At 38.2% G+C, this 15,898-nt stretch overlaps 1 long non-coding RNA gene across 1 annotated transcript in view; it reads left to right on the top strand.

Annotated features, from left to right (window-relative positions):
- LOC135973677 (uncharacterized) overlaps positions 1–15,775 on the top strand; it is a 29,307-nt gene extending 13,532 nt beyond the window's left edge. The window contains exons 2-3 of the long non-coding RNA XR_010590635.1: positions 9,384–9,452; positions 14,863–15,775. This is a non-coding gene — a long non-coding RNA (uncharacterized LOC135973677). The remainder of the gene's footprint in view (positions 1–9,383; positions 9,453–14,862) is intronic.
- Positions 15,776–15,898: the final 123 nt, after the last annotated feature.

Here is a 15,898-nt window from a genome sequence, read left to right as displayed (position 1 = left end):
TGAATTGTTACAAAACCAACCAAAATTAAATTTTATTTACAATAGCTGGACCTATTCTTGGTCCCATTTAGACCAGGCCCATTGGTTTCCTACCACTTCTGTTGCATGTTTCTACTACCTCATCTCACTGTCATAAACTATGAAGTGTCAGTCCCAAGGGATAACATGCAGGAATTTGTTGCACTGTTTGTGTGATTAATTGGAGCAGACATTTCTCAGGTTAACACATCATATTCCTATGGCATGCAATTCTGAGTCAGAGCAATTCAGTGAGAGTCCTGAAATATAAAAATTCTATTGAAGTTATGTTTATTTCCAGTTATTAACAAGTTAAACGTTTTATTTTGTTGTAAATGGATGCCTTATTTACAGCTCCTTCTGTACATGCCATATGGATTTTTAGAGACATTTTGTAAATACACATTGTACAGTATTGTAAATAAGCATCTGTTTTATTAGTGACATAATGGTAACACTGGGATTATTGGCTTACTAGAATTGCTACTAAAACCACGGGTTTTGGGGGAAGCAACAGAGTGACACCACTGCTCCTTGGCTGCCAGAATGATGGACAGAAAGACAAACATCTTGTATTCCCAGGAGAGACAATAGACGCTCCAAATCTTCAAAGTATTCCAATTTAGATTTCCTTATTTCAGTCTCTGGAGAGCATGCCAAGAAGCCTGAATTAGGAAGGGGATAAGAATCCCGATAGGCAGGCAAAAATAGAGATTAAAAACAAAGCAAATGGTTCATTTTAAAACGGAAACTAAGCACGTCAGTCACTCCACCTTAAAGCCACAGCGCCAAATATAAATAAGGCAAAGAATAAATTCTGGATGCAATGAGCAATCTGCAATATCTACTGATTAAAACAAATGCAAAATGAACAGAAGGCTTTTACCTTTCTTTAGGTTATAATTTCCTTCAGATGCACATATAGAATTCTTATTGATGTTAATAACTGTAACACAAGTGCATGTAGATCCAAATAAAATACTTGTCTCTAGTACAAATGTAATTAAAGGAATCATTTTTCATGCTTAGTCCAAGAGCCGTTCTCTGTTGCAGCTGCCTCTGGAGGTGTTTCTTAGAGCCATCACTTGAGTTTGTTTACTTTTTAAAAATGAAGTCTCCTTGTTATTTTAAGTTCACTGATTTTTTTTAAAGAGTTTAACTGCCAGATAAGTTATAGAAGTAAAAGAACAAATACAAATTAATAGTAAACACGGACTATTTGGTGTTCAAAAAACTTGTTAGCTGGTTGTGGTCAACTCTAAAGAGGGCTGACTGAAGACAAACTTCCAGCTGAAGCATGTCTCATTCCTGTTCAGTCTAACGATGAAGATTCTTCCTTACTCTTTGTTCTCTTCCTCTGCTTAAACAGAGCAGAGAAGCAGGAAGTGGTATCATTAGCATTCAACACAGGTCCAAATTCAGGAAAGCTCTTAAGCGTGTGCTTGAAGATAAATACATGCTTGAGTGCTTTGCTGTATCAGAACCTTAACTCCTACTTGGTAGGCGATAATTGTACCAATCCAAATGGAATTGTCTAATACTTGAGTGAAACGCCACTGTGAGTGCAATGAAACGTTGGCTGTACAGCAGATAGTTGCATTGGCAAAAGTGCTTCCAACAAAACTATTTTGACACCCTGCATTTGCATTCGGCCTCTTATGCCACGCATTGTGTCAATATAGCATCAAGTTGTATAAGCAAAAGCATACTTCATTGTGAGTAGGCATCTCCGTGTCCTCTGCACCACTTTCAGGTGCACTGCCTTATGGGAAATTGGTTTTGGTTTTTGTGTTGTATTTTGGTATAGCCAGAATCCTCTCGGGGAATTATGGGTGAGTATAAACTGTAAAGACCCCTGAATGTTCAATTGTGCTACTAGATAGGTCACTTCTGAAGAGAATGCTGCACTGTGAGATTGCAGATGAAGGACTGCATATCCTGGACCACTCTATGTTTATTCATGGTGATACTGTGCTGATATAAGTTTCCAGCTGGTATAATTCTATCACTCCAAAAAGGGGGATAAATATGCTGGAAAAAGGGCAGGTAGGAGCCAAAATTAGGTTCTAGGCTGTGCTGAAAAAAGGAGACTTTAGCTGGTACAACTTTCTGTTATAGACCAGGCTCTCATTATAGTTTCTAATGCAGACTAGGAAAATTACTTGTTGTGAACAATGCTTGCCAACAGCAATTTTTTTTTCTGTTCCTCACTTCAGCTAATTAGTTTATTGTGGAAAGTGCTAGACCCCTGGGGGAATGTTTTGTTTAGCATATTTTCTAAAATGGTATTGGAAAATATTGGCCCCCTCTACACTTGTAGCTAAACCATTTTCAGCACCAACTGAATGAGAGCCAGATGGGCGAAAGGGACTCATTGTTAAGAGCTATCACCAGCAATGAGTCATTTTTTCCAGTGTAGATGAATCGTAAGAAGGAGAGAAAGTACTTCAAAATGCATGAAATTTCACTCTACATGGAGTTTCACGATAGCAGTCTTCACTCTATATTGGTTCCATGGTATGATCAAGACATGTTTTTTTCCCTAGTAAATTAAAACAGATTATAGTTAATTTTCAATGCCTATTAGCTCTGGATCTCAGTTTAGAAAGGTAACACAATCAGAAAGCTCAATAAAGCTCAGAAACTCAGATATTTTAAAATACTTTATAATGCCTCATAAATTGGGTAATAAAAATAACTATAGCATAGTATCACAACCTGTCATCCTCTCAGTCCCAAACAAGTGGCTTACTGTGTCCTGAGAATAAAAGGCCTCTCCTGCAGGGTACCACAACAGAACCATTCTTTCATATTTAGGCTGAAATTCCCTTATTTTCAAACCTATCTTAGCATTTTCTGACTAAGGATACATTAATAATGGGAGATGTAGAATGATTAGAGGTGGGCACTCAAGCTGACCCTGGGGTTCAAGATTCAGTGAACCTTGTGAACCTCAGCATGAGTTCGGGGAAGTTTGGGGAGCATGGGGTTATCATGGCTGTAAGCCTCCCTTCTCTTTTCCTCTTCCGCCCCCCTCCCCCCACCCCCTAAGACATTCTCTCTTACTTCCTCTTCAACAGCCCCCGTCATTCCAACAAGCCTCAGGATTCTCCCAAAAGGGATTGGTGAAGTGTAATGGAATGCTAAACTGAACTGCATGGTTCAGCCACTAGGTGTCACTGTGTGTAAAATACCTTATTTAAACAAACATCAGCCATACCTGGCAGAGCATTAAAAGGATCTTCTGATGACCATATCTGGTGTGTATAAGCAAGTTCAGTGACCAGTCCATATCTGGTACAAATGAACGTGACAGGGCGGTCTTACTGCAGGTGAAAGGGTATGTTTTTACACTGCATTTAAACAATCTGGCCCTGGTCACCTGACTAAGGGTCTCGGGGTTTGAGCTGCGAGGCTATAAAAATGCAGTGTAGATGTCCAGGCTCAGGCTGGAGGCCGGGCTCTGGGTCCCTGTGACGGGGGATGACCCCAGAGCCAGGTCTCCAGTCCAAACCCGAACATCTACACTGCAGTTTTACAACCCTATAGTCTGAGTCCTGGGAGCCCAAGTCAGCTGACGGGCCAGCCAAGGGTATTTCAATGTTGTGTAAACATACTCAATGAAAAGGAAGAACCACTTGTGGAAGGTTCCCCTAGGAGCTCTGAGTTCTATGCAATTAATCAGACTTAGCAGCAAACTAGTCAAAATTTAATAAGACTTTTTCAAAACTATTTAATTCCCCCCCCCCAAAAAAAAATTATTTATTTTTGGAACACTTTATACTGGCTCTGAAACCCAATTTTTTCAGCTAAACCTTTTGTTTAGCCCTTTTGGTTTTCTTTTCCATAAAAAATTAAATGTGTGAAAAATGTAGAATTTTCAACAATATTTGGGAGATTGCTCTAATCTTAACAGTGTTTAAAGAGACTCCAAGGAAACCTACAGGAATTGGGTCATTTCCAGCACCTGAAAACCAAAGTCTACTGTCAGAGCATGTGCTACTTAACAAAGACTTTGTAATAATCATATATAATTTCTTTCTTTTTTAAAGGAAGTTATCCAACTTTATTGGCAAGGGGGACATAATATGTAGAAATTTAGAGTGGATCATGACTCTTTTGCTAAAGCATCTGGTCAGAAATTCTGACTAAGAATTTTTCTTTTACATTGTATTATAAGGATATTTTATTTTTAAAAAAACACACAGAAAATATAGAATAACACACAAAATATACATGTTCTACAGGTAGTAAGGTAAATATGCAGTATTTTTATTTATATATATGCAGGGGATAGGTTGACCTAACTACATCACACAGAGTGCAAACTTTTTGCACAGAGCTGAGCAACGTCGCTAGTTCAATCTAATTTTTAAGTGTAGACCAAGTCAAAGATTCTCCCTTAAAGGTGCACTGCAACCTAGTAAAGGTGGGAGGGTGCAAAGTGGGTTGAGTTGTGGCTCTATCCCACCTACATAATGCCCAACAGAGTGGGTGTATTCTGTACCCTTAAAATGAAGTGGGATCCTTTCTGAGACTACATCCCATGCTCCTCTGCTGTAATATGGATTTATACTACCCTAAACCCAGGGCTGTATCAAAATGGCCTGATATCTCTCTAGAGAGAGAGAGAACGAGACTGACCTCTTTCTAAATATAGTTCAGTTTCATTTTAAGATTGCTTGTCTTTCTCAGGTTACCAGTAAGTGAGTAAAGCTAAATAGTCTCAAAATTGGTTTGAGAATCATCTAATCTCATCTCTTCTCTGTGATCCACATCTCCAATTTCTTTCATTTTATTCAGCTGTATTGAAAATGTAAGGTCTCTTCTTGAAATTCTAGGTTTTTCCTAGCTACTCTTGTCAACATTTCTTTGTTGTGCTGTAGATTCAGAGACCTTCTCACTGACTGAGCTAGTGAGCAGGCTGCATATTTTTCATAATATATTGTGAAGCGTGTTGTATCTTTTAAGCATGAGTGATATTTGGATCTGTGGGCAGTCCCATAAAATGAGATCATGTGTTTATTAGAGCAGAGTGAATGCTACTCAAGTGGGCAGGGCGGGGAGGGGGAATGAATTTGCTTTGATTGAATTCATGACATTTTTGTGTCCACTTTTTACAAATATCCATAGTGAATGTGTTTACTAGCAGGAATTTTTGCAGAAAGAGCAAATATTATGTGAATATTCTGAACTTGACATATGAGTTTTTAAGTCAGAAACCCAGTTCTCGGAGTTAAACTCATCCAGTCAACAATGAGCAGTACCACTATGTATTATGGGTCTAATACAAAATTTAAGAGCAACTTGCAGTACACTGAATAGGAACAGTATACAGTGCCAGATCTATTTATAGAAATATCTATTATTCACGGAATAATGTTAGTTAATATATTTGCATACCACTTGTAGACAACTTGTGAATGGAACAAGAAGCTACATTGAGTGAATACATTATTTTGCTAAAATCATTTAGTTGTTTCTAATGCCAACCTAGGCCCTGATCCACTGAGCACTTAATCATGTGCATAACTTAATGGAACTACTCAGGTGCTTAATGTTACACACATGATTAAATGCTTCACTGGATCAAGGTCCTGTTTGATAATATCCTCTCCTTTGGGCTGATTTAGTTCATTCTGATGCTGATTACAGAGTATAGAAGAAGCGTGTGGTTTTGTCAAAAGACTTGATGGAACATTTTGATTCCATCAAATCAGTATTTTCCAGGAGAAACTGTTCAACTGGAAAACTTTGAACCAGCTTCCCATTGGCACCAGGCAGCTCTGGGAGGAATTTTGCCTTCTCACTGGGGTGCTGTGCCTCTGACCCATCTCCAACCCAGGCAAGTCCCTATGTTGCACAGTTGAACCCTTTGTGTTTCTAAATAATCAAGGTGCTTTCAACCCATATGTGGACATGGATTGGTGCAGTGATCTGTGTAGTATTGATGAAGGGTATGGATTTCAGTGATTGTGGCCTAGATTTTTTTTTCTAGGTGCATTTAAACTTTTTGTGTAGTATTTGATACCCAGCTATTAGATTAATTAGGTTCTCTGCTTGATCATTGGGGACCAGTGCTTAATTTGTAATGAAAGAGATGCCAGGGAACAAGCAATTTTTTACATTCATAACTGATGTAGCAAGCCCAGAGGTGATAGGGCTATGAACTGCCGTGCCTACTGGTGCCAGGGCTCAGCTCTGGCAAGCCCTGGACAAATTAAACGCTGTTGGTGACATTTGGAAGAGCCAGTTCCTGGTTTCCTAGTTATCCTGCCAAAGCTTGTTTGATTCTGCTTTTCTCCTATGTTCATAATCATCTTTCCTGAGAGAGATTTCAAATAGGTTTCAGAAGGGTCCCTAGATCCAGAATATACAACAGAACCTCATCTGCACGTGTGTAGGTTTTACATTCTGATTTGTCTCATTTGAATCACTGAGTTTGAGATTCACCTCTAGCGGCTAACTAGCCATATGGTAGAGAAAGAAAACTGCCAAATTAAATAATAAGGGCATCTCAGTATTGGTGTGCCTTGTAAATAGAAGTTTTTCATTTAACCCAACTGACTATCATTGAGTACTGAAGGCAGCTGTCCAGTTCTATGGATTTGCAGGAGCCCAATGGTTAGAATTTAGGAAAATTCAGGTTCAGAACCCATATAGCTTAGTATTTTATTTTCCCAATTGTCTGGCTTTCAGGGTTTCTCCTCTGTTGTGTGGTCCTAGAGTAGCATGTCTCTTACTCTTGACATGGTCTGGAGGCGAAGAAGAAGGCTGATTGTTTTTACTCCCAACACAGACATATGCATTTCCAGCAACTTTGACCCAAGGTTCACTGAGAAACCTGAAAGAAAATTGTCAACTAAGCCGCTTGAAACTTTTCATTTTCAAATAATATGATTGTTTACAGCATTTCATTCTTAATTCTCCCTTCTTGCATATCTTTTTCACCATGCATTTTAAAAACAAAAAGTTTTCCCACAGTTTCAAGTTAGTTTATCGTTTTAGATTCACATTTTCCATTTTATATTCTTTATTTTCTGTTCACAAAATTGATCAGACTTGCTAGACAGCACCAGCAGTATCCTAAGATCTAAAACACTTATTCATTGCTGAGTGGGGGGAACTTAGCTCCAGACCAAGAGTTACAGATATTATTTTTGTCCTTTTCTTCCTTCTCCAGGGGCTGCCCCAGAATTCTCAGAGTTGTAAACTTTATTACATTTTGCACATCTCAATGTAAAATGCAATGCACTTTAATTAAAGCTTTAGTATGTTTACATTATTGAATCATTCCTGAGCTATCTCCTCAGTTTCTATTATAGCTTTTCCATCTACATGATCCATAATTTTACATGTCATTTGTCTGTAACCACAGGATCAAGTTTATTTTAAAATTAAATAACTGTTAGGCTCTGTGTCTGTGGGCACTGTGGGCTCTGAAGCTAATAGAGATGCCTAAACATAAGTCAATTAACTTGTGATGGCCTAAGTGTCCACATTGAGGCATTGATTTGGAAAGTTAGGGACATATTCCCTTTCCTTTGCTCATCTGTTTCAATATTACAGTCAAAAACAATTAGGTGCTAAGCTTGGAGCTAATGAGTTTGCCTATAATTTTTTTATTGCAAGTATAAAGGGATTCAAGTTAGAAAAAAATGGATAGGAGCATTTATTGGTGTGTAGGAGGCGACACACTGAAGCATGCACTGCAAATTGTAATAATTTATTAGCAAACATACAAAATCTGCTTGTTCCCCCTTTATAATAACTGAGAATCATGAAAAAACTAATGATATTGTCCCTGTTTTATAGTCAAATTTTTAGATGCTGTTCAATATTAATCAACTTTCTATAGCCAGTCGGGGTAGATTTTTAAACCGTGCTTAAGTGACTTAGGCTATGTCTATATTACAAGCTAGGGGTGTGATTTCCCCTGCTTGTGTACACATACTCCTGCTAGCTCGATGAGAGTGTAAACAGCAGCGAAGCCATGGTAGCTTAGGTAGCATCAGCAGATGCAGGGCTGAGCTACGTGGAGTACTTCTTCTTCTTCTTCGAAGAAGTGGGCTGTAGTCCACAAAAGCTTATGCTCTAATAAATTTGTTAGTCTCTAAGGTGCCACAAGTACTCCTGTTCTTTTTACGGATACAGACTAACACGGCTGCTACTCTGAAACCTAAGTATTTGCAGTCTCTGACCCTTGTTTCATTCTGACACGTGTAAGGCAAGTAGTGAATAAGTATTATTCAGTGTCAATAACACTTTCAGGATCTGTCCCATAATTAAGATATATTGGGTAAAATTTCAAAGTTTCAATGGGATTTAGGCACGTAAGTGCTTTTGACTATTTTACCCATCGTCCTCAACTTCGGCATGCTAGGATTTTCTGAAGAAATTACCTTGTGAGCAAGGATAGTACTTAACTTTTTTATTAATAATATAGAATGATAATTTATCATCCAGATTGGGTTTGGTAACTGCTTTTTATCTTATAATAAACATAGGATATGACTAGTTAGCTTTGATAGCTTTGGATATTTCAAAACAATTGTTCATAGGGAATCTTGGTTAGCTGTCTGATTTTTCACAAACCTAGTTATATTTCAAATAATAGATGCACAGAGAATAAGCGTGCCATTTATTTGGTTTCCAGTGCTCTAATGTATTTCAAAGCAAATGGCAATTCATGTCCCAGGCTTCTTGAAGGAGCTATATTTACTCAGAAGCAGAAAAGGTATAGTTTGAATGGACTCTCAGAATTATGGGAGTTTAAGACACAATGTAGTGCAGTGGGAATAAATTATCTGTCCTTTGATAAACTAGAATAATGGCTGGTACTTGAAAGATTAAAACTCTTTTCCCCTGAAAAAATCTGAAGCAACCCGCATTGGCAATGTGTATAAAATGTATTACTTTCAGATAAACTCTCATGGTCTAGGGAAAGCTTTTTGGTGTGGAAGCATCTCTGAAGTTGAAAGATAGCTTTCAAAGTAACATTACCCCATTACTTTAAAAAGATATTCTGGCTCTTGCATTTTGGTTCAGGATCCATCTGCTAAAGATGAACATCTTACCATCTTTGCTAGAGCTCTTTCAACACCTGTCAATTTTTATCACTGAAAATTAAATGTAAAAAAAGCTTAGACTGCAGAAACTTTCTTTGGAAAGGCAAAGCTCCCTAAGCATGACTAAGATGCAACTAAATTAAAGATACACAGAAGACACCCACACATACAGAGTACTCTGTAATGCAGGATTTACTTTTTCTCTTTTGTTTTGTTGGTCTCACAGTCTAAAATAATGGACATTTTGTTTTACTGTATCCATTTACAAAAATGTAATATTTATCTCCCCTCATTCAGCCAGTTAAGGAAGCAGCAGATAGCTCCGTGGCACTCTCCTGAACCATCTCTTCAAGGGCTACTCTTCAGGTAGGTCTGCTGCCCCCAAGCAGTGCCTTCTGTGGGTGGAAGTTGGAGGCTAACTGTTCTCTGCCCCTACCGCTCCTGCTCCCTGCATTCAGCAATAACAGAGCAGTACAGTTTCATTCTGCATCAATCCATATGGCATCTTTGGGGCTGAGATATCTCCGGCTGCCCTGGAATTACTTTACCAATCTTTATGGTAGCTGTAGGTATCTCAAAGTGTATATAATAGTAGCACAAATAAATATTCTGTCCATTTATACCATGGATGTGAGATTGTGACCTTCAGATCCACTTACTAAATGGAACAATTTATGACTAATATGATAACTCATCCTGTATCCCCAGTCATGTTTGCTTGTGACATCCACATATTATTGATTTAAAAAAAAACTCATTTGGTAGCCATTCTGTAATATTCATTTCACCTTTTTTATTCCCTGAAATTCACTCTTTTCCTTTTTAGATTTCCCTTTAGCAGTTCTAAAGAAAGAAACAGATAAGCATAGTAGCACATACAGAGTGTAATTTGCTGCTTGCAGAGAGCAAGCACAAAGGTCTAGGGACCACCTGGGTCACAACTTAAGCCCTGTCTTGCTTTAAAAAAAAATCCCTAGTTGCTGCATATTCAACCTGCATAGATTACCATAAAACCTGTCATTACACTTCTTTTGACCTGATGGGTACTGCAATTTGTTTGAGCACATGGGAGAGGGGTCAGACTACAATTTGAGAGAGGAGCAGAGGCAATTTTCTATAAGAGTTTCTGAAGAAGACGTGAAATGCATTTAATGAAGGGCTTTTACCAGCAACATATCCTCCATTAGACTTCATCATTAACATTCATCTATAACATTTTATTAATGGCATATTTGTTTTTTAATGTATTTAATTAGCACACAGTGATCTTGATTAACTTATTGTGCAATTCAACTCCATACATCCCATAAGCAGTACACATATTTTCAGCTGAGTGTCAACAGTTTTCAGTTTTCCATGCCAAAAATATATGGTGTCATGTGTGGAGAATGTAGGGTCCATTGTAGAATCTCTTTAATAGTATCATATAATAGTCATGCCCACAGTTGTAATGTACACTCAACACTCTACACCTCAGATTGCCTCATCGACCTGACTGACCCAACATCAGTTTTTAGGTTCAGGCTGTGCCCTCTTGATTTCTGGGAATGCATAGATGTCAAGACTAATCTCATCTTTCAGTATAAAGGTGCATTAATGGTTTTTTGTGCTGTGGAGATAGCCTTGAAATATAAATAAGGGTTTTTTTTTGTTCTCTCCTTTCTTCTTTTTCCTTTTCACATTTACCCTATTGTCCTTGTTAATCACTTTCTTGCTCTCTACCATGTTACATGGACTCTCTTCCATTGTCTCCCTTTTTCTGCCTACCTATCTCCTATATCTTTTATCTCTCTACAGAAAGTTCTGGGACTTGATACTCCAAAAGGCTAGTGTCACTAGACTAAACTTCATTGTAATATAATAAAACCATGTAGAAAAGACTATTCCTGCCTAATCAGTGAGTTTGGCTTTTAAATGATAATAGTAAAGAATCAGAGAAGTGTTTTACATCTATGTACAAAATAGTAATGTAGTGATATTTCTGTCCATTCATCCATCTGTAGAAAGCAGGGGTTGTATCCGATTAAGTCTGTACAAAAACATTCACTATGCTCCTTGGCTTTGTGCTACATGATTAAATAAGAAACATATGTATTATTTTCATGTATATAACACTAGTCTGTACCTATATTAGTCTTTTTTATCTTCTAGTAATATTCTGTATTCAGATGCCAAAAATTAAATTAAAAAGGACAAATGTGGTTTTCAGCCCTGTTGCATTAAAGAAGTTATAACACTGTGTCATTGTTAATGTACCCATTATATGAAATTTTAATGACTTGCATCAAGAATAATGGCTGAAACTAAACATAGATAAAGCCAGTGGGCGGGGGGGGCACATGAAGTCCCTGACATTATTCTAGTGAAGCAAATTACAATGTTGCAGAGGATTTTTTAGCAGTATTGTTCTTTTGATAATGCTTTACTGAAAATTAAGTGTGTTTGTGTGTCCGTGTGAGAGAGAACTGAGGAATAATATGCTATTAGAATACATTCTTGCTTAAATTATATGTTAATGGATTTATTCACCATGATTGAAGGACTGTAAATAAATACCTATATTTTCCAATACATCTAAGCTAATTAACTCTGCTTCATGAGCAGCAACAGTAGGTTTAATTCTCTTTTCTTAATATTTTATATACTTACACTGGGAAAAATACCACTGATGCAGGCTAATTGCTCTTATTTTCCATATTGGTATTACTCATCATTAGGTTAAAAAGATACTTTACCATTAAACACAATTTCAGCCCTAATAATTTTCGATTAATTGTTCTACTGTTTTCTTCCTTGAGAGCTAATCATTGAACACTCAGAATCCCATTTCACAAAAGGAATATCATGCTACTTCCATGTATTTTCCACTAAAATTCATTCTAAAATGTATATTTAAAAAAATCAAATTAAGTGGGGCTTATTTTCACAAAGTTGTGTCAGACTTACAAAGGAGCTCAGAAAGAAACTAGAGCTTGCATAACAATCTGAGCACAAAATTAATTCATGTACTTAAAAGTGGGGGAAAGCTTTAGCTTAAGTCAGAGAGTTCTCATAGACTCATAGACTTTAAGGTCAGAAGGGACCATTATGATCATCTGGTCTGACCCCCTGCATGCTGCAGGCCACAAAACCGTCCCTACCCCTTCCCTGGACTCTGCTGTTGAAGTCCCCAATCCTGTGTTTTAGTGACTTCAATTGGCAGAGACCCTCCTGCTAGTGATCCCTGCCCCATGCTGCGGAGGAAGGCGAAAAACCTCCAGAGGCTCAGCCAATCTACCCTGGAGGAAAATTCCTTCCCGACCCCAAATATGGCGATCAGTAAGACCCCGAGCATTTAGGCAAGAGTCTCTAGCCTGACCTCTGTTAGCCATTATATTATTTACCCACCATTGCTTGGTATTCCTTGGCTACTATGTTTTACCATTAAACCATTCCCTCCAGAAACTTATCTAACTTAATCTTAAAACCAGACAGGTCCGTCGCCCCCACCGTTTCCCTCGGAAGGCCATTCCAATATTTCACCCTTCTGACGGTCAGAAACCTTCGTCTAATTTCAAGCCTGAACTTCCCCACGGCCAGTTTATATCCATTCGTTCTCGTGTCCACATTAGTACTAAGCTGGAATAATTCCTCTCCCTCCCTTGTATTTACCCCTCTGATATATTTAAAGATAGCAATCATATCCCCCCTCAGCCTTCGTTTTGTCAGACTAAACAACCCAAGCTCCTCTAGTCTCCTTTCATACGACAGGTTTTCCATTCCTCTAATCATCCTAGTCGCCCTTCTCTGTACCCGTTCCAGTTTGAGTTCATCTTTTTTAAACATGGGAGACCAGAACTGCACACAGTACTCCAAATGAGGTCTCACCAGCGCCTTATACAACGGAAGCAGCACCTCCTTATCCCTACTAGATATACCTCTCCTAATGCATCCCAAGACCGCATTGGCTTTTTTCACCGCCACGTCACATTGTCGACTCATAGTCATCCTGCGGTCTACAAGGACCCCTAAGTCCTTCTCCTCTTCCGTTACTTCTAACCAATGCGTCCCCAACTTGTAACTAAAATTGTTATTAGTCATCCCCAAGTGCATCACCTTACACTTTTCACTATTAAACTTCATCCTATTTCTGACACTCCAATTCACAAGCTCATTCAAGTCTTCCTGCAGAATATCCCTATCCTCCTCCGAATTTGCAACGCCTCCCACCTTTGTATCATCCGCAAACTTTATCAGCCCACTCCTGCAATTGGTTCCGAGGTCAATTATAAATAGATTAAATAAAATGGGTCCCAAAACTGAACCTTGAGGCACTCCACTAGTAACCTCCCTCCAACCTGACAGTTCACCCTTTAATTCTCCCCATTAACCAATTCCTTATCCACCTCTGGATTTTCATATCGATCCCCATGTTTTCCAGTTTAACCAATAATTCCTCATGGGGTACAGTATCAAACGCTTTACTGAAATCCAGGTATATTAGGTCCACCGCATTTCCCTTATCTAATAAATCCGTTACTTTCTCAAAGAAGGAGATCAGATTCGTTTGGCACGATCTGCCCTTCGTAAAACCATGTTGCAATTTATCGCAATTGCCATTAACCTCAAGGTCCTCAACTAGTTTCCCTTTCAGAATTTTCTCCAGGACCTTGCATACTACAGATGTTAAACTAACAGGCCTGTAGTTACCCGGATCACTTTTTTTCCCTTTCTTGAAAATAGGAACCACATTAGCTATTCTCCAGTCTAACGGGACCACCCCCGAGTTTACAGATTCATTAAATATTATCGCTAATGGGCCTGCTATTTCCCGTGCCAATTCCTTCAATATCCTCGGATAAAGATCGTCCGGTCCTCCTGACTTAGCCCCATTAAGGTGTTCAAGGTTTGTTTCTACCTCGGATATGGTAATCCCCCATCCTGTAAGCCCCTCTGTCATGGTGCTAGTATCCCTAATACCTCCATTGGCCTCATTAAACACTGATGCAAAATATTCATTGAGATATTGCGCCATGCCCAGAGTATCTTTAATCTCCTCTCCGGCTATAGTCTTCAGCGGTCCCACTTCCTCTTTCTTTGCTTTCTTCCTATTTATATGGCTGTAAAACCTCTTGCTATTGCTTTTAATTCCCCTCGCTAGGTCCAACTCTACACGGCCTTTGGCCTTTCTCACTCTATCTCTACATTCTCTGACTTCACTAAGGTAAGTTTCCTTACTGATCCCTCCCCTCTTCCACTCTTTGTACGCTTTCTGTTTTTTCCTAATCGCCCCTTTGAGTTGGTCGCTCATCCAGCTTGGTCTAAATCTCTTGCTTAGTAATCTTTTTCCCTTTTTTGGGATACAGGCCTCTGACAGCTCATGCATCTTTAACTTAAAGTAATCCCAGGCTTCTTCTGCCTTCTGCCGGCGGTCTATAGCACACCCCAAGCACTGTGGACTGCCTCAATTTCTATACTTGGGCCTGCCTCTGTCCTCCTGAAACTCTCTTGAACAATGTCTGTACAAGTACAAGAGGATGTCTCAGGGACCACAACCTCAGATATGATCAAGGTCCTCCCTCATCTAGAATAAAATGTCCACCGGTTTTCATAAATCCAAGGCTTCCTTATGTATTATAGAGTCACCATTATTTATATAACGGCTCTCTGCTTTGTTGTCTCCATCCTGGTCTTAAATTCAACCACTATATCACTTATGTTGACCACGAATGACTTAATTTATCCAGTTTCACTTCTGCTAGAGAGGTTCTAATTTATTTTTGTACCTTTCTTTCAGCAGGACACAGCAATGTCTCCCCACCTCCATTTGCTCACCATCACTAGAGGAGTCTCAGGAAGTGCCTGCTGGAGGCAAACATGGGAATGCTGAGAAATGCTGCTAGTGGGAAGGTCTTTTTTCAAATAAAAATCGGTCACATTATGTTTTAAGCACTCGAATCATTTTAAAAGAACATTCTTTATGCAAATTTCCTTTCTCATTGTATACCATTTCATTACTAAAATGTTCTGTTTCTGAACAGATTTCGGGTGAGGTACCACAGTAGATCAAACAGCTTCAATTTTCTTATCTGGAAATCAGAGTTAAAATGCTCAGCTACAAATAGAAATGAATTGTACCTTGAGAAATGAGGATGATCTCATTTTGGATTCTAGTGATTTGTCTATCAGCTCCCCTTCCCATAATCAAGCATATGATCTTTCATTTTGCAGGTGCACTGAAAGTGTGTGTGTGTGTGTGTATATATATATATATATATATATATATATATATATATATATATATATATATATATAAAATTGAACTAGTCAAAAGGAAAAATATTTCACACAAAAATTTGAAATTTTAAAGTTCCTTCTCTGTGGCAGAATTTGAATTGGACCCGTTCTCCATTTTCTCTATTATTTTTCACTGAATTTTTCCTGAAATCATTTTCTACATTTTTGATTACCAAAAATCTGTTGTTGTTGTTTTTTTAGTAAACAAAAAATTTAATTTAAAATTTTAAATAAAAACTGGTAAAATACGGAAATATTCACAAACACTGGAAAGTTTTGATATTGTCAACACATTTTTGTCAACAGTTTCATTTTTGGAAAAAAGCCATATTTTGACATAAAATTTATTAGTGCGAAAACGTTAACCAATTATAATAAAAAAAATTCTTATTCATGCTGCTGTCTGTGTTAATACTTGGGGAGGGGGGAGGAGGGGGAAGTAATAATCAGAACTTTGGGCCTGCATCTGTAGTGAAAAGAAAATGCTTCAGAAATAGAAAGAGAAGCTGGTGTAGATAGATGATCAGAGAATGAAA

The sequence above is a fragment of the Chrysemys picta genome, chromosome 9 (genome assembly GCF_011386835.1).
Source record: "Chrysemys picta bellii isolate R12L10 chromosome 9, ASM1138683v2, whole genome shotgun sequence".
Taxonomy (NCBI): Eukaryota; Metazoa; Chordata; order Testudines; family Emydidae; genus Chrysemys; species Chrysemys picta.
Note: the sequence above shows the minus strand (reverse complement) of the source record. Positions and strands in the feature narration are given on the sequence as shown.